The 19,868-nt window shown below is 36.5% G+C and overlaps 1 pseudogene; it reads right to left on the bottom strand.

Moving 5' to 3' along the window:
* Positions 1–1,154: 1,154 nt before the first annotated feature.
* Positions 1,155–14,353, bottom strand: LOC125877505 (probable indole-3-pyruvate monooxygenase YUCCA10; annotated as a pseudogene).
* Positions 14,354–19,868: the final 5,515 nt, after the last annotated feature.

Raw genomic sequence — 19,868 nt, forward strand, 5'->3', positions numbered from 1 at the left:
TTTTGTACAGATCCACCTGGCAATTACCTTAGCCAGATGGAATGTGAATTGCTCAATGCACATTTAATTTTATGTACCTTATGAACATTAAGGAATTGAAGGAAAATAAGATTCTCAATAAGCCAATTCTCTTTCTCTATGTCTCTCTCCCTATATCTACTTTACTATGAAAAACAGAGGACATAATAGATTTCATTCACGTTGTTAATAAATGTCTCAAATAAAAGTTACCCAATTTTCTGTGTAGAGTTATTCGATACTTGTACTGGCAAGCGATAGAAAATGTTCGATATAATAGTTGAAATGTGTGCGATCTCAACCCCACACCATCATTATATATAAAAAAATCAACAAAGAAATACAATCAATCAGAAAAGTTTAATCAAATTTCTTTGACAGTAGAAACTTGATGCCAATAAAAATCATACTAAAAGAAACAATGTTTTCAAGTTCTAGCTAAACTTAACAAGTCATGCCCGGTGAATAAAGCACCGTGCATTCACGCAAGGTTTAAAAACTTTATTTAGCAACATAGTCTGATATAATAATAATAAAAATCTAAATTTTGTCTCCTCTAACAGTCTTAATATCATCGGCAATAGCTCTAGCATCTATTAAAACACCAACAATCCCTCTTTTTGAAAATCCAGTACAATATAGCCCATTCTTTCCTTTCGATTTTATCAATGTGCCATCTTCAAGGAATATTGAGCTATAATCGTGCATACAAAAGAAAAAAAATTGTACATTATTTGAGACAATGATGGTAAAATTAATAGTAAGTTAAATTAGTAATGAGGAAAACTTATCGAGAAAAACTTTTCTACACACGATTTTTACCGTCAAGTGGAAAATTTCAAGAATGAAATTTCAAATAAAAAAAAAGAACATAGCCAAAATTACTAAATGCTTCCGATTTCGTAACTATAATAGTTCAACGGTTGCCCATGATGATGAACATGTATTTTTATTCTTCTTTATTAAATATTACTACTACGTTCTTGGTAGTAATCAAATTTGAACTCATGATGTGTGCCTAACCATACATCACATGTTGTACTTTTACTATCAGACCAAAACCCTCGGAAAAACTAAAGCGATCTGTTTTTCACATAATATTTCTCAAAATAGAATGAAATAAAATAAAGATAGTATCATACCTTCATCTGTTCAAGTTTAATCTTGTCAGTGGGTCCAACATCAATTACTGGAGATATACCTTTTGATATTTTAACAGAAAATGGGCCTTCTTGGGGTTGTGGTATTCCTAAATTTCCAAATTTTAATTTTGTGTACTTTGCAATTACAGTATCAACCAAAGATATTGGTAAATATTTTAGCAACAACATTGCACTATACACCATCTCCCTTGTTAGAACATAAATGTGCAAAAACATTAGGATAAATTATATTAAAACTTTTAGAATTAACAACCATATTTATCAAAAATATAATTGATTGTGCATGTGAAAAACTTGCATAATCTAACTATAGAAAAGTTATAGCACTTTGGGAGAACATCATAAACTATAATGTACATATTTGGGGGTGTAAGTTTCATAATTTGTCGATATATTTAAAAAAGAAGTACAAAATAAGATCAATTATAACGTAATTGTATATAACTTGTAGTATTCAAAAACATAGATCAAAGTTTGTAACTAGAATTAGCAAGGGTTCTAAAAAAAGAAATATATATGAGTAATGCACGAAAGATTATATTAAAAGAGAAATTTATGTTTCAAATACAGTTAGTGAAAATAAGTTTTTGTACTGTCATTTATCAAGTCATCTAATTGATATCTATAGACAAGTTTCTTCAAAATTATGAGATTCAAATTCTTACAAATTAAAATATGTTATCTATGCAACATGTGAAATGACAATGTATAAAATTGTTACTAAGACAAACTTAGCAAAAAATAAGATTCTACTTATAAGAAAAAGAAACCCTAGTTCTTTTCTTCGAATTCATTTCCTCAAAGTAAAAAATATATGAGTTTTTTATACTTATACTAAACAACTTGTCAGCTCTCCAAATACTAGTCTTATATTTCTCACGATATAAGATACCCGATGAGACCTGAATTTAAAATTTTTAATTTTGTGTGATTGAGAAATGGAGTAATGAGATCTTTCGATGTTTTTAGGATATTTAAATATCTATCCCAAATTTTTGTATTTACAATAGTCCAACACCATATTCCTTAATCACTTTCTAGTCTACCAGTATTCCCTTTTTAAAGAACAACTTATTTCATTAAATCAACTCTGAATTCAGAATCGAGGATGGTTTTGCAATTTTGTATAGTTCGTAGAGAGTATATTTGTAAAATATAACACAAATGACAAATCGGTGGAAATTATTGGAGGTGAAATTAATTCAAAAATATTATTTTAGATAAGAAATACCAAAAGGATATATATGAAAAGATGGATGGTCAATAAAGTAGAATAAAAATTGTCACGCCTCGAGCCTACACCCCGAAAGTGGCTGGCACTCGAGAACCTTTTACTGGCCCCCAAGTGAACTCTTGGCCTGACTTACTTACTCAACGAAAGACTTAACTCAACACAGATCTATGGAATAAACTGGAATGTTATAAAGGAAACATTCAACTGGCCATTAAGGCAAACTTAATTCTCAACATAAGATAATGACAATGAAAAGACTAAAGAACTAACATTTGACTGTCTATGAAGCCTCTAAAACAACTGAAATGGATGTCGGGACGAACCCCACGACATCCTAATGAAATAACTAAAATCAATAAAAAGGAGACCTCCGGAATGAAAGGAGGCTCACCAACTGACTCTGGAGTGCTCACTGGATCAACAATGCACTGAATGCCGATCCTAGTTACATGTGTCTGCATCATAATAAGATGCAGGCGAACTGGCATCAGTATATTGAATGTACGAGTATGCGAGTTGGAATGCTAAACACAACATATGCTTGAAAGGAATTTGAAGAACTTACCTGTCTCAACTCCACTCAACATAACTAAACTCATTTCAATATAAAGTAGTTTAAAACAAGTGCAATATAAAGAAAATCTGTTTAAAACATGATGTCAACTATGTGTGTATGAAAAGATACACTAAAACTCTGAAATGTATGTAAAAATAAATCAACTGTGTATATAAGAATACAATTACTTCTGTGGGAGTTTCTCTAACCGACAACTAGGGGTGGTCACGGGTTGGTTTGGATCGGTTATTGGTCAAAACTAAAACCAAACCAACTTAATCGGTTTTAAAATTATCAAAACCAAACCAAACCAAATATAGTATACATTTATCGGTTTGGTGATTATCGGTTTTGGTTTGGTTTGGTTCGGTTATTCGATTATTAACCATACACAAAAATAAAAGAAACAATTCATTTAAAATGTGAAAAAAGTGACAACAATCCATTCAAAACGAAAAATAGTTAGAATGACTTAAATTACTGAACTTTCGATCGCTAAATTTACTATCAATAAAGCTTTAAAATTCACTATATTTTCCTAGAAGGAAGAGACAAAAACATTTTCAGTCCCACAAAGAATTGTTATAGACACTTATATACATGAAATCAATAAGATAAATGTTTCATCTTGGGCATTTTTGTTTTCAATAAGTAAATTATAAAGAAATTTTAATAAAAATATATATAAGATCTTTAAAATTGTTTGTAAAAACAATATATTAAGTATGTATATTAATAAAATATATGTATATAATTCATCAGTTCGGTTTGGCTATTTCTTCAATTTTTTTCGAATAAAACCATAACCAAATCAAATACTATCGGTTTTCAAAAACCTGAAACCAAACCATACCAAAACCAAATAAAATTGGTTTTATTTTATCGGTTTAGTTTGGTTTTTCGGTTTGGATCGATTTTTATCCAAACCGTGAGCACCCATACCGACAACCATCACGTAAGAGCTATTGTGATGATACAATGTTTTGCCTCACGCTGCCAGGGCAGTCCTATATCTTGCCGGGGGTATAGAACCTGATTTACTAATTGGATCCACTAGTCTATGACAAAAAGCACTAAAGGAATCATCTAAAAAGTATGACCCTTTTCTACCCATGATGGCTACATGGCTTATGGGGGCTGTGAGTTGTCTGAACTCTCCCCCATATCAGTACTCAATACTACTCCCAAAAATATAATATTAGCTCTTATATTTAAAAACATACTTCTTTCTGTGATTTGAGATTAGTGCTAAAAAACATAGCTCAAAGGCTATCTTTCAAATCAAAGTTTTCTCTCTTTCTTCATTTAGAAAATGATTTCTCTTTTCTGAAAACTATCCCAGAGGCTCTTCGGAAATCGAGGTTTCCTTTCTTGTTTAAATGTGAAAACATTTCAAACCCTTTGGGAATACATAGTCCCCATATACTTTTGAAGAAATGAACTTCAAACTTTTACTCTGTACTCTTTACTCAAGTTGATCTTTAAGTCTTAAAACAAAGTTAAAAGCATTTGCAAAAGACTTCTTGAAAAGACTTTGAGAACTTCCTAGACTTGGCTCTTAACTTTCCATAAATTTGAATTTTTGGATTCAAGGTTATGATTAATGTTTCAGGACAATTTCTAGATGTTTAGAAGTCATTTAGAGTAGTTAGAATCAATAGGAAGTTTTAGTACACTTTAGAAGGACTTAAACGAACTAAACGACGAAAAACTGATGAAAAATGACGATACGGGTGCGTCCCTGGCGCGCTGCGCCATCCCCAAATTACTGGGGCTCCAAAATGCCACACTGCTGGCACTCCACCCCAGCCTTCCTGGCGCTATGGGGGTGCGTCGCACCACCTGTTCCTTAGGCAAAAATCTGATGAACTTTTGGTGTCGTTTTCTGATCTTAAATTGATTTTAATCAATTCTTTTTCTCAAATTCACTTTAGAATCAGATACCCAAGGTGTATACACAAAATCTAACTCATACAACTCAAGGAATCAACACTTTAATATCATGAAACTCCTTAATCTCAACTGATATTCAAGAACATCAAATTCTCAATCTTTTTAGGATGAAAATATGCTGAATTAAACATTCTTGGCGCATGGGTGAACTAACCCAACGCTATGTGATATCACATACCTTGTAGGGATCACCCACGACGAAATCCATGTGCTAAATTCGACGATCTTGCCAAATTTTGCTTCTCTTCTCCTTTCTCCTCTTCTTTTCTCTTTTTTCCAAGCCCTAGTGTATTTTGGTAAAAGCGTAAATTGATATAATTCTTATTAGACCCTAACTTAATTACCAAAAATGAAATAAAATAATTGGGCAAGGAAAAGTCCAAACTACCCTTTAAAAATCCGGATTGGACTTTCCTTATTCCAACAGTCCAACTTCCAAAGGGCATAACTCACTCATACGAACTCGAAATCGCGCAAACTCAGCGACGTTAGAAATATAATTCCAAGCTATTTCCTACCAAATTTGGAAGTACCTCTAAATTATCTTGAGCTAGAAGTTATGGCTGTTTGAAGTTGGCCAAAACTCAACTTATTCTAAATTAACAAAATTTCCAGATTTTTCATTCTTTCCAAAAATGTATTTTAAATTATTAGCTTCTTCCTAGTTATTTCAATTTGCGAGATGTTACAAAATTATGGGTAATCATGTTCATATTTCGGCCCTTTCACATAAGGGTATGACCTGGTGTTGATGGTAAAGAAACCCATACCCAATATCTTGATGAATCGAGTTGCAACACTACAAATGCTAGTAAAAAGTAACAAGTACCATGTAAAATAGTTGATGTACAACTAAGCTGATAGAACACCACCATTTAATAATTTTTATAACAAACACAAACATACACACATACAAACAAATAACGATAAACGTAAAGATAAGGCATAAAGAGATAGAGAGACTTACTGGACTTCTAACAACAATTGATGTGTGACTTTCATAATTTGAAAGACCAAAAGCTATTTCCATCCCAGAATGTCCTGATCCAATGACCAATACCTTTATATCTTTATATTTTTTACCAGATCTATAATCACTTAAATTGATTATTTCGCCTTTGAAATTTTCTATTCCTATGATTTTTGGAATATAACCTTCGTTATTTTCTCCAGTAGCCAAAATGAAGGAATCACTAGCATACATTTCAATTTCTCCGCTAGTTAAATTTCTTGATTTGACATTCCATTTCTTTTCCCTAGTGCTGTAAAAGGCCGATTCAGCATGATGAGTCTGTGATTTGGACTCATTTAGGACTTTATTTGAATAAATTTAGTGTCCTAAAATGCATGTTTTGTACCAATAACTGATGTAAATCCTTGAATTTTAGGTATTTGGATTGAGGAATAAAGCATGGACACTATTAAGCAAAAAGGAACAAGGCAGCTGAAAGAACGAAGGAAAGAAGGCTTGAGGATCGCCTAACCCATTAGGTGAGTTGCCGAAAGGCCAGGGTCTCACCTAATGTTCTAGAATGCCAAGCCCTGAAGGAGAAAATCTAGTCAGAGAGAAAAAGGAGTAGTCGGTGAGTCAGCAAACGGTTTCGCGCTGCAGTGCCATATCACCTAAATTTAGAGAACCTGAAGATGCTAAAGGAAAAAGGAAAAAGGTGATGAAAATGACCAAATGGCGGATCGCCGAGTGGATCGGCGATCCCGACCTACTACACCGACAAAACCTTCACAGTACACTTTTTGACAACTATAAATACTTGTTTAATTTTTTAGCTTAGTAATCAGATTTGGTAGGGAATCATATTATTATTCAGTTTTTGAAGTTGAGAGCTTAAACTGAATAGAGAGACAATATTTCCTTAGCTTTGAAGATTTCCATTTCTAAGAAATTGGAAGTGGGTGTTGAAGATTCTTCATCTTAGACCTTTGTACAGACTATATCAATCCTACCCAGTTGATGGAAACACAACTTGGTAACAATTTTTACCTTTTTACTATGTAGCTAAAACTCCAAATTCTTGGGGTGTGATTATGTGATTATTGTTTAATTTAACTGTTGGGTATTGTTAATTGATAGTTTATTTTCTGTTAAAAAGTGATTTCGTTCTGTAATTGTGGTTGAATTTAATGGGTTGTAGTTGCAAATACAATCTTAACTTTGTGTTTTTGGCTTGCTCGAGAGAGAGGTTTTAAAACCAAAATTACTGAATCGATGGTCTATGGGCATTGAGTTGTCACAGGTTCAGCTCGAGAGAGTGAATCCTAAACCCTTTTCCACACATTCAGCTCGAGAGAGTGAATGAACTAAAGCGAAGGTTGTTCTTCATTGCTGCTTATTGGTGTTTGAGAGAAACCAATTTGATTCGAGATAAATTGTTTAAGAGAAAGTTTACCCCCACTAAAGTCTAGCTTATTCACGGATTTACAGATGTTTACTATTAATAACAATTACACAGTTATTTACCTTGGCCCAAAATCCAATCACGTCCCAAGAATCCCGTCTCTATATTCGTATTTTCATGTTATTTACTATTTTAGTTGATAATATAAACAAACCGACTTGATATTTGATACTTGTGTCACCTATAATTTAAACCATGTTTTTCTTCGTAAATGTTTTTAGTTATGATTGACTTGACCATATTCTTACTTACCTATTGATTCTCGAGTACGAACCACTCTCTTGGGACTCGACCCCAACTTACTAGTTGGGTTATATGACTATTGAACGTTTGCTGATGCTTAGTATTGGATGAAACATCTTTGATAGCGTTACACATTTATCAAAATGGCGCCTCTACCGAGGAGTGGTGTTACTTGAGAATTTTTAGTTAAGTTGGATTTTGTTCTTGTTAGTTATAGTTCTACTTAATTTTTAGTTTTGTTTTACTTGTTTGTGTCTTAAAACAGGAAGTATGAGTGTGAACAACAACAATGGCAGCCAAGTAGGCCATCAAGATGACATCAGAAACCTCAACGATGTCAACGAGCCTCATGCTAATGACCCCCATCTCATGGGAGGTATTGGTGCCATTCTCTTGACTTCGACCGAAAGGAATGCGGTGTTCCACATCACGAGTACTATGTTGCAACCATTGCAACTAAAAGGGCTTTTCAGTGGTTTGGCTCATGAGGATCCCCATGAGCACATTAGAAACTTCCTGGATGTATGCAAACCATTCTCCTTCAAGAATATCTCCCAATAATCGGTCCGATTGAGGTTTATCCCATTCTCTTTGATGGGAGAAGCGTGCAAGTGGCTGGCTGAATTTCCACGTGAATCAATCACTTCGTGGGAGGAGTTGGTTACAGCATTTCAAGTGCGATTTTTCCCTCTCTCGAAGATGATGACTCTTCGGGACAACATTCAGAGCTTTAAGCATCTAGAGGGCGAGCCAATTCATGAAACTTGGCTGCTATTCAAGAAGTTGATGCTTCAATGCCCAACCCATGGCTTGCCTGATAACGTGTTGCTGTAGTATTTTTACCGGAGTCTTGACTTGGTAAATAAAGGTGTTGCTAACCAACTTTCTCTGGGAAGTTTGATGCAGCAACCTTATGTGAAAGCGGCTCCACTCTTGGATGGCATGATTACCATAAACAGGTTGTGGTACACTCATGAAGACCAGGTCTCCCCTATAGCGTTCAAGTTGACGAAAGACCAGATGGAGAAGGACCAAGAAAGGGACTAGAACATGGCCAAGATCATGACACAACTTGACATTTTGTCTAAAAATGTCATGGGAGCTGGTCTGGAAGTATCAATGTGGTGGGTGTCGGGTGTGCTAATCCAGATGAGTCCAAGTTTGAAGCCTTGTACAATGAAGAAGTAAATTTCCTAGCCAACCATAGCGGTGGTTATCGATTAAACTACCCAAGGCAGGGTGGTAACTAAGGTTGGAGTAGGGATAAGATTGGAAATATCGAGATCATGAATAGAGGGATCGTAATCAAAATTGGAAGGATCGGGAGAAGGATAGGTATGTGCCTCCCCACGAGTGCCAAAAGCCAAAGGATTTTGAAGGTGGTAGGTCTTAGGATACGCTTTCTCGTATCCTCAACAAAGTTGAGGGGTCGGATAAGATCTTGAAAAGGATGAAAGAAGATGTGTCGACCCTTAGCCAGACCGTCACCTCCCATTCAGTGTCGATCAAGCAGTTGGATACCCAAATAGGTCATATCTCGTCTCATCTAAACCCGAGACAGCAAGGGAGGTTGCCTAGTGGCACTATGGTCAATCCCAAGAATGAGGTTTGAAGGTGGACTTGCGTTGTGCCATGATGTTAACTAAGGCGCTTCTTGGGAGGCAACCCAAACTTTATTTTCTTTCTTTTTAAATTTGGAATAATAGTGTGTTGATTGTGCAGGTCAAAGTGTGTAAAGTGATTGAAAAGTACAGGTTGGTGAGCAATTGGTCCAATCGGTGCATCGCTGAAGAGATTGGCGACCCCGCCCTAGACCGTCGTTGGACTCAAAACAATTTTACATTGGAGTCTGTGAAACTTGGCAAGCCCAGGAAATTATTGGTGAATCACCGACCAGGTCGGCGATCCCAATCTAATCCGCTGTTTGGACCTCCACATCAACTGAAGGTTCTGTAAAACTGGCGAGGTAAGTGACCACCCGACGTTTTGCCGAGTGGGTCGGCGAGCACGACTAATGTCACCAAATGGGCGAGAACTGGACGGTTTTTAAAAGGCCAAAGGTTTAAACTTCCAACTCTTTCACTTTTGAACTTCCCAAACTCATACCCGCACTTTAGCTCCCTATATTTTTGCATTTCTACCCTATTTTAGTCGTTGGAATTGTGTTCGGAGTGGATTACAGGTGCCGCCTAGCATTTCAATATCATTTTAATCGGCATCTAAGGTTGGTTTTCCAAACCCCGAGTTTACATTTAGCGATTTTGTACTCATTTTCAATGATTTTATCTTAGTGTCATGTGTTGGGCTTCTCTGATCTTAATTGTGTATGTGTGTGCCTGTGTTAATTCAAATATCTTAATAGTAATATTTAGATTGTTGATTTCCCGTAAATTTGTGCCTTAAAATTGGTTATATCTTGTGGGGTTGTGCTTTCATGTTGTTTGGTCTAGTCGGGTGAAGTCTAAGTAAGCCGTATTTGTGCCAAATGACATAATTTGCCAAATGATAGAGCGGGCGACATCATTCTTAAGGGCAAAAGTCATCAAATGGCCAAATTTGGCAAAACCGGGTGAAGTCTGAGTATTCCGGGGTGATGGGTGTTATGTGTCTTTCTTTAATTTGACTAGTGCATGCTTTGATTTTGTTTTTGGGGGTTGCGAGGTTAAATTTGAGAAGTTGGGTTGAAAGTAGGCACGTTGGTCCCCATTTCGCCTTTAATTTTATCCATTAATTGACGTTGGATTCTGTAACTTTAAGCGAGAAGCCTGAGGTTGCCAAAGACACTCGGTGACTCGTCGAAAGTCTTCTTGATCGCCCTTTGTCCGCACTCCTGAACCCTTTTTGCGCTGTAACTTTCAGTAGGCTAGGAGTTGCTCACCGAAAGCTGTCGGCAATTCGCTGAAAGGACCCTTCCATCACCGACTTGCTAAAAATTTTGAGCCAATCCCTTCCACGAGCCCGACCTAGCTCGCCAAAGATATTTGGCGACTCGCTGACTGGTTCGGCGAATCTGTCTGCAACTATTTTTCTGTGCTTTTGTTTGAAGTTTTCCAACTTTTTCCTGATGTTTTGCAATATGGTGAAGACAACTAAAAATATGACACCCCGGAAAAGAGTATGGGGTATCACTATCAACGAAGGGGGATCAAATCCTCCAAAAAGAGGAAGACAAGAGCCTCCAACTAGAGGTCAAAGTAGGGGCAAGAGGCCCATTTATGACAGGGATACTACTCCCCTAGGCCCCTATATTCCTTCATGGCCCGGGGATTCTATACAGCTACGCAGACCTATCTGGCAGACATACCTTTGGCAGCTCCTAGTGGGTGTGGTACTGCTGTTCCTTCTAAGGGACCCCGGGCGCTGATGACCAGGTTCAGATTGATGCACCGGGAACTGATGCCCAGATAGATGGATCGATTGATTAGATAGGACCCCTCTTTATCTCCCTCTCTATCTTTCTTTATTTTAACTTTTGTATATTTTTGTTTGCATTTGAGGACAAATGTTTTATTTGTGGTGGGGTGAGGCCTACCTTTTGTGATTTTGTGACTCTCTGGTTTTGTTTGTATATTGAGTTTTGAGCTGGAATTGTGTTGTACACTACTTTTTGTGGAAGGTTGCTTGTGGCTCCATGTTTTTAATTGCAAATGATTTTTGTCCCTTTCGAAAATTTTGCCACCTCTTGTTTGTGTTGAATGTGGCTATTCTTTTGCAAATTTGAGTATCGGGTTTGATCAATACCGATGGCTTGAATAGTGCTCATAATCGAACAAAAATGAATGTGCGGCAACGATGAGGCCAAATGAAGTTGCATAACCAATATGTGAACTCTTTGCATCTCGTTGTGACTAGCCTATTACCGAATTTAGTCTCTTGTGATGAGCATTGCACACTAGCGAAAGTGTGGAGTCTTATTTGACTATGGTGTCAATGCCCTGTGTGATGAGCTTACCGTGAACCATGTGTGATGACACCTAGAATTTCCCCCCTTGGTCCGGTTGACTAAGTGATGCAATCTCTTGATATGATCTTAGGCAACTTTAAAGAGTATGAAACAATTTGACATTATACCTCTTTTGTGGCCTACCTTGTGAGTGTGTGAACTCCTTTTGAGCACCCTTTGAGCCTTAACCTTTTCTTGGAAGAAACTTGATGAAAACATGTGACCTTTTCTTGATCCAATACCCATAATCTTCATGATTTGTGATTTGTTTGAATAGCTAACTTAGGCCAAAAGTCTAAGTTGGGGGTGTGGTGAAAAGAGAAAGTAAATCAAGACATGCAAGAAAGTCCCTTTTTACCCATGTTTTGAGAAAAATGGAACCCCTCCATAAAAAATAGAAAAAGAAGAAAAGAATGAAAAAGAAAAAGAAAGAAAAAGTTGCGGAATAAAGTTGTGAAAATGCAAAAAGAAATGGGGTTTCCAACAATCCATGGAAAATGGATAATGGGATGCCTTCTGAGCACGAATGAAGAAAAGGAAAGGAAATGTTGTTCACACCACATCTCATGAGGACTATAGTCATTGAGCCTAAATGATCATACATTTGCACTCAGCTCCGTTACAAGCCTTGAAAAGACCTTTTTGATCTTGAGTGAGCTGAAACAAATGTTGGTTGGAAAATACGGGTAAACCTATGGGTGAAATCATACATTTTGTTCATCTTTGTGAGTGTGAGCATTGCATTTGATTCCGGAACTTTAAATTGTTGAACCATTGTGTGTGAATACGGAATCATTCTTTGTGTGAGGGAATTTGAGTACCTTTGTTGAGCTTGAGATTCTTTAATATTGGTGAGTCACAACTTGACTCTTTGAGTGCACAATTGATCTTTGCATGAGTAAGTTGAGTCTTTTTGTGTGCATTCATGATTGAATCTTGTGTAGCACTGTTTGAGACATCTTTTTTGAACTTGAGTCTTACTTGAGGACAAGCAAAAGTTTCAGTTGGAACTGTTGATGAGTCCACAATTTGGACTCATTTAGGAATTATTTGAATAGATTTAGTTTCCTAAAATGTATGTTATGTACCAATAATTAATGTAAATCCTTGAATTTCAGGTGTTTGGATTGAGGAACAAAGCATGGACACTATTGAGAAAAAAGGGACAAGGCAGCTGGAAGAACGAAGGAAAGAAGGCATGAGGATCGCCTAACCCATTTGGCGAGTCACCAAATGGCTAGGGTCTTTCCTAATGTTCAAGAGTGCCAAGCCCTGAAGGAGAAAATCTAGTCGGTGAGGGAAAGTAGAAGTAGGTGAGTCGCCGAACGGTTCTATGATGCAGTGCCATATCACCCAAAGTTACAAAACCTGAAGATGCTGAAGGCAAAAGCAAAACAACGATGAAAATGACCAAAGGGCGGATCACTGAGTGGATCGGTGATCCCGACTTACTGCGCCGACTGAACCTTCACAGCACACTTTTTGAAAACTATAAATACTTGTTTAATTTTTGAGCCTAGTAATCAGATTTGGTAGGGAATCATATTATTATTCAGGTTTTGAAGTTGAGAGCTTAGAACTGAATATAGAGACAATATTTCCTTAGCTTGGAAGATTTCCATTTCTAAGAAATTGGAAGTGGGTGTTGAAGATTCTTCATCTTAGACCTTTGTACAGACTATATCAATCCTACCCAGTTGATGGAAACACAACTTGGTAACGATTTTTACCTTTTTACTATGTCTAGCTAAAACCCCCAATTTCTTGGGGTGTGATTATGTGATTATGGGTTGAATTAACTGCTGAGTATTGTTAATTGATAGTTTATTTGCTGTTTAAAAGTTTATTGATCAGTAAATGTGGTTGAATTTAATGGGTTGTAGTTGCAAATACAATCTTAACTTCGTGTTTTTGGCTTGCTCGAGAATGAGGTTTCACAACCAAAATTACTGAATTGATGGTCTGTGGGTATTGGGTTGTCATGGGTTCAGCCCGAGAGAGTGAATCCTAAACCCTTTTCCACACATTTAGCTCGAGAGAGTGAATGGACTAAAGTGAAGGCAGTGCTTTATTGTTGCTTAATGGTGTTCGAGAGAAACCAATTTGATTCGAGGTAAACTGTTCGAGAGAAAGTTTACCCCCACTAAAGTCTAGCTTATTCAATGATTTGCAGCTGTTTACTATTAAATGCAATTACCCGTATGTTTACCTTGGCCCATAATCCAATCACATCCCAAGAATCCCGTCTCTATATTCGTTTTTTCGTGTTATTTACTGTTTTAGTTGTTAATATAAACAAACCCTTGATATTTGACACTTGTGTCACCAATAATTTAAACCATGTTTTTCTTCGTAAATATTTTTAACTATGATTGACTTGAGAATATTCTTACTTACCTATTGATTCTCGAGTACGAACCACTCCCTTGGGGCTAGACCCCAACTCACTAGTTGGGTTATTTTACTATTGAACGATCGTTGATGCTTAGTATTGGATGAAACATCTTTGATAGCGTTACACATTTATCACAACACAAGTTTGAAATTTTGGCTTGATGTTGAAATTCTCAATATACTCATCTAAGTATTGAATAAATTCTTTTTTCGGTATATACTTAGGTGATGAAGTTGCATGTGGCATAAACGGCAATGAACAGAAGTCATTTGATAGATGCAAATGAAGTCTATCATAAGTCTTTTTCTTCCACAAATAAGCACAACAATCTTGTTTTTCCAAAACAACATCGCTTATGGCAGTTTGTTTAAACATGCTGATACAGCTATACCGGATGGTCCAGCTCCAACCAAAGTAATGTCAATTTCTTCCATTGTGATATTAGCTATTGCAAACTTTTCAGAAAATTAAAGAGAAGTTTTTTTTTGAGAACGTGAAATGAAAATTGCAATAAGATTTCAAGAAAGAAAATTTAGACAATGAGGTATGTATAAATGGTCTTCAAATAGGATAAAGATGATATTTATTATTTTTTTGCCTCTTTTAAAGTGTAATAAAAACAACAGTTACAAGTAAATGCAAAAAATTTATTATTGAAACAAAATCTGAGTCTTTTCTCAATTTTTTGATAGATGTGAAAACATTTAAGTGAAAGTTATCTTTAGCTTAAGATAAAATGTGTCATATTCATTTTTCCATAAATGAATTTTGCAGTTTCAAAAAGAGACAAATTACAAAAATTTAATTGAATTTGACTAAAGTTTATTGACCGGCTAAATTCAAAGTATATTGTTTTTGTCTTTTTATTTGTGTCTTAGATTTTCAGATAAACACTCAACTAATTAAATTATATTAATTAATTTATATTATAAAATTATTTTCTTTGTTAAAAAAATTAGAATTAAGAAGAAAGATGATTTTTTGATATATTAAATAGGAAAAGAAACTTAAATATGCGAGCGAATTTTGAGAAAAGGCTCATCTATGCCATTAATTTGAGTTATTTCTCAAATGAAAATGACAGATGTCATGCTCCGATGCTACCCCCTTGACATAAACTGTAACACCCCACAACTAGAAAGAGCTAGAATTAGAAAGAGTCATTTTTGGAAAGAATAAAAAATCTGGAAGTTTGACAAAATTAAGTTAAGTATGAGTTTTGGTACAACTTCAACCGACTATAACTCCTAACTCAAGATTATTTTGGTGTTCTACAAGATATCATAGGAAAGATCTTTGAATTATCTTTCCAACGCCACCAAGTTTGATCAATTTCGAGTTCGTATGAGGGAGATATGCCTATTTGAATTTGGGTTGTTTAGATAATGAAAGTCAAAATTGGATTTTAGAAGGGTATTGTGGTCTTTTCACCACCCAATTAAATTAATTTCGTTTTTGGTAAATACATAGCAGTCTAAACTGAATTTGGTCAGTTTACGCACTCAAAGAATTCACGCTAGGGATTTTAGAGAAAGAACGCAAGAGGAGAAAAGAGGAGAAAGAGCCAAGGTTCTTGGTTCTTGAAGTTTTGCTTGTAGATTTCGTCAAGGGGTGATCCCTACAAAGTATGTGAGATCACACGGCATTGAGTTAGTTCACCCACGCACCAATCATGATTTAATTTAGTGAAATTATGTTCTTGAAGGTTTAGAAATGTAGGTCTTGATGGGTTTTGTTGAAGTTCCATTGAGTTCTTGATTTGTTGAAATTGTTGAGGAGTTGTTGATTCAAATTCATAAAATTAGGTGTAGTTTTGAGTAGATTCCTGCATATTTTGGTTATGTAGTTGGATCTAAGTGTTTGGGAAAGTAACCAATCGAAACTAGAGGTTTTAGAGTTGAAAAATGACGAAGAAAAATCGGAGTTTTCTGGGCAGGGGTCTAAGGCGCCGTGCCAGCTAGAGCGCCCCACTTTGGGTTCTTAAGTTTTGCTCCTAGGGTGCCGCGCCAAACAGAGCGCCCCAACTTTAGTTCTGAAGTTTTGGGTTTGGCACCCCGCGACACTCAGAGCGCTAGGGATGCCGGGTCTTCTACTTTTTCCCACTTCTTTCTGTACTAGTTCCCTTGAAACGTACCTATGTTTCCTACTTAATTTCTACACTCTAAGGTATGTCTAAACAACATGAAATCATCAATAACATGAGATCATGAACCTTGAAATCCATAATTCAATTCTAGTAAAGTTAAGATTCAAGTCAAGAGAAGTTCATAGAGTTTTCCAAAAGTCTTTTACAAACATTTTTACTTTGTTTTAAGACTTGAGATTTGACTTGAGTAATTAGTAAAGACTGAATTTGATTTCTTCAAAAGAGTATATTGGGACTATGTATTTCCAATGAGTTAAATGTTTTCACATTTAAACAAGAAAGAAACCTTTGATATCCAAGAAGAGCCTCTGAGCTAAGTTTTGAGCAACTATCTCAAACCACAGAAATAAGTTATGCTTTTTAACATAAGAGCTAGTATCAAATTTTGGGAGTAGTATTGAGCACCGATATGGGGGAGAGTTCAGACAAATCCCAGCCCCCATAAACCATGTAGCCATCATGGGTAGAAAAGGTTCATACTTTTTAGATGATTCCTTAGTGCTTTTTAGCATAGCATAGTGGATCCACTTAGTAGTCGGGTTCTATACCCTCGGCAAGGTATAGGACGCCCCTGGCAGCGTGAGGCAAAACCCTGTATCATCACAATAGCTCTTAAGTGATTGTTGTCGGTTAGAGAAACTCCCACATAAGTATTTTGTATTCTTTTATACACAAAAGTAAATTGTATTTTTACATACATTCAGAGGTTACATTGTATCCTTGCATACATACAGAGTTATTATTGTATTTATAAATGCACAGAGTTGCTATCTATGTTTTAAAAAGCATTTCTTTATATTGCACTTCTTTATACTGCTTTATATTGAAATGAGTTCAGTTAAGTTCAGTTCATTTAAGACCAGATTTGTTCTTCAGTTCCTTTCAAACTTATGTCTTGTTTTAGAATTCTCCTCGCATGATCGTATATTCAATGTACTTTTGCCATTTGAACTGCATCTTTTAATGATGTAGATACAGGTAACCAGGATCAATATCCAGCGCATCGTTGATTCTAGTTGAGCTCCAGTTGGTGAGCCTCCTTGCTTCCGGAGGATCCCATTTATTTAATTTAGGATATCTTGGGTCTTGTCCCGACGTCCATCTCAGTTTTTTAGAGGCTTCATAGACAGTTACTGAAGTTAGTTCTTGAGTCTTTCTATTTCCTGTTTTGATGGTTGAGACTTGGGTTGCCACTTTGGCCAGTGAATGTTATTTTAATACATTCTAAGTTTATTATTGAGCAGTTCAATTTACTTTTTAAAGTAGTTATATCACGAGGAAGTCTTCCGCTGAGTCAGCAAGTCAGGCCAAGGGTTCGTTTGGGCCAACAATGGTTCTCGAGTGCCAGTCCCCCCACGGTGTAGGCTCGGAGCATGACTAACTTGGTATCAGAGAACAAGGTTCAAGAGTGCTACGGAGTGTATGAAGTCGTGTCTGTAGAGTCCTAGTTATTGGTGTGAAGCGCGCCACATCTATAATTAGGAGACTGCAATATTATAGAAACTATCTCACCTCTTTCATACTAATTTCGTACAACAGAGTTCATCTCTAAAAGTCTCTTTCTATTTTGTGCTTGCACGTGTCTTTCAGATCATGCCTCCATGAATAACTGTCAGAGGTCCTCCGGCTAGAAGGAATGTTGAACCACAAAAGCTAAGAATTTTTCCAAACTTCGTTCTTTGTTCCATATAAGATAAGATAAACAAAAAAAATTCTCTAATTAATTCAAATAGGATGTTTAAAATGAGTCTTACTCGAAGTAGGACTAATCTGTCGCGCAGCTTCATGACTGCCTCCACGATCCGTCAAGGGCTCAACGGTCCGTGAAGCCCTTCATGGTCTTCAGTTGCACTCATCCAAAATAGGTTCTTCAAGGCCTGTCCACTGGATCATCACCACGGACCCCACCACGACTTATGACAATAACCATGGTCCGTATAGTTGTCCGTGGTCTTCGCTTGACCAATTCCATCTTCAACTATTCATTGCCTATTCACTGGATCATCTTCACGACTCTCACCACGGATCGTTGTGAGGACCACGAACCGTGAGGACATCCGTGGTCTTCACTTGGTTCAATCATCTTTTAGCTCCTCCAACCCTAAGCACTAGTTCAACTCTACGAGCAACTTCACGATCAGTAGTGAAGACCACGGCCCGTGAGGTCATCCGTGGTCTTTACTTTCTTCAATTCAGTTTCACTGAATTTTCTTCTTTTTTATCTTCTTTAACTTCCACCTGTTTCACCTGTACAAACACTACCAAACACATCATATCCATATAACTACACCCGATTTTGGTACTAATTCTTAGTTTTCAAGCATCAAATGGGCCAAGATTTCGCGGCACATCAACTCCCTCAACTTAAAACCATTATTTGTCCTCAAGTGATGAGAAAAAAATAATACATTCAACAATCAAACATTCAAAATCTTTTTGACATTGTGCAGCACCCATCTCAATCACACATTACATCCAAAACCATCAATTTAACGTGCAAGGATCAATAAATGACATCCCATTACGCACAGTCTACCATGCTTATGCATGTGTACTATCAGCTAACACAATCTACTATCAAATGCAATCATTATGTCCTCACACCAAGGAAGTCCCTCACTCATGATAATTGGGACTAAGTTCTACGCTCGCACTCTCAAAGAACATTGAACACTAACAACAAAAGATCATACGTTTTCCCTTGCTTTCTATTCTCTATCTTTCAAACACCCGAAATAGGATCATTGTAGGACTTTATCAGCTTGTAACATAGGCCCAGGCTAGGGAATGTATATTTGGGTTTGTGAGTGACTAGCACCTTGGTTCTCCAAAGTTTCGTTTGCACGCAACTCTTTTTGAGTAATTCCCTCTTGTTGTTCATTTCAGTACCTCCCAACAACCATTATTTTCTTTTTTGTTTTTTAAATTTTGTATTGTTCTATCAGCTAACTGAATGAACCTTCTTCTTCACTTTTCCTTTTTGCCCGGGTTGCAATCACCCTCAACTTAGGTCTTTGGCCTGAGTTTTGACATCGTATCTTTGGAGACCCAAGGATATAACATTTGATGGGTAAGATCAAAATTGGTTTTCAGGCTCAAATCGGGTTCAAGGGATAAGATTTTTATTTGGTTGTTTCATTTTTTTTTTGTTTTTTAATGGCTTAGCAAAAATGGCCAACTGATCCTTTCCTATCCAGTTTTTCTCAGATTTAAGCAAGACTACTCGGGCAAGTTTTAGTTTCTGCTCCTAGCATTAAACTTCAAGCAAAAACTCACACACACATGACACAAGACTGCATTCTCCAGTTTCTTGGTTCACTACTTTCTTTTCATACTAGTGATGTTCAACATGTCAGTACATCAGATGTCATCTAAAGATCCTAACAGCCAAAATTCATATCAAGGTCATTATTACCAACAGACTAGTTGCACAGCCCAACACACCAAAACATCATTTTTTCCTTAAAAACACACACACATCAATCACAATTATCAACAAACACAGAGTCAACCTCTATTCATGTAACTGGCAGGTTTCACACCACCCCCTCCCCAAACAAAAAGACTTTGCTCTCAAAGTCAATGAAGAAAAAAAAATAGGGCTATCAAGATGGGTCATACCTACTGTGATCTAAGCGCCGGTAGTTGGGTCATCGTCGTCACCCTTATCAACGGGTGTAGTCTCAGAACCCAGCTCTTGATCATGCTGGCTACCACTAACTGGATATGTACTCCGCTACCAGAAGTGCCAGCTAACACCGCATCTCGCTGTTGTTGTGCGAGTGCTTCATCTTCTCTTGCCT

Source organism: Solanum stenotomum, chromosome 9 (genome assembly GCF_019186545.1).
Source record: "Solanum stenotomum isolate F172 chromosome 9, ASM1918654v1, whole genome shotgun sequence".
Taxonomy (NCBI): domain Eukaryota; kingdom Viridiplantae; phylum Streptophyta; class Magnoliopsida; order Solanales; family Solanaceae; genus Solanum; species Solanum stenotomum.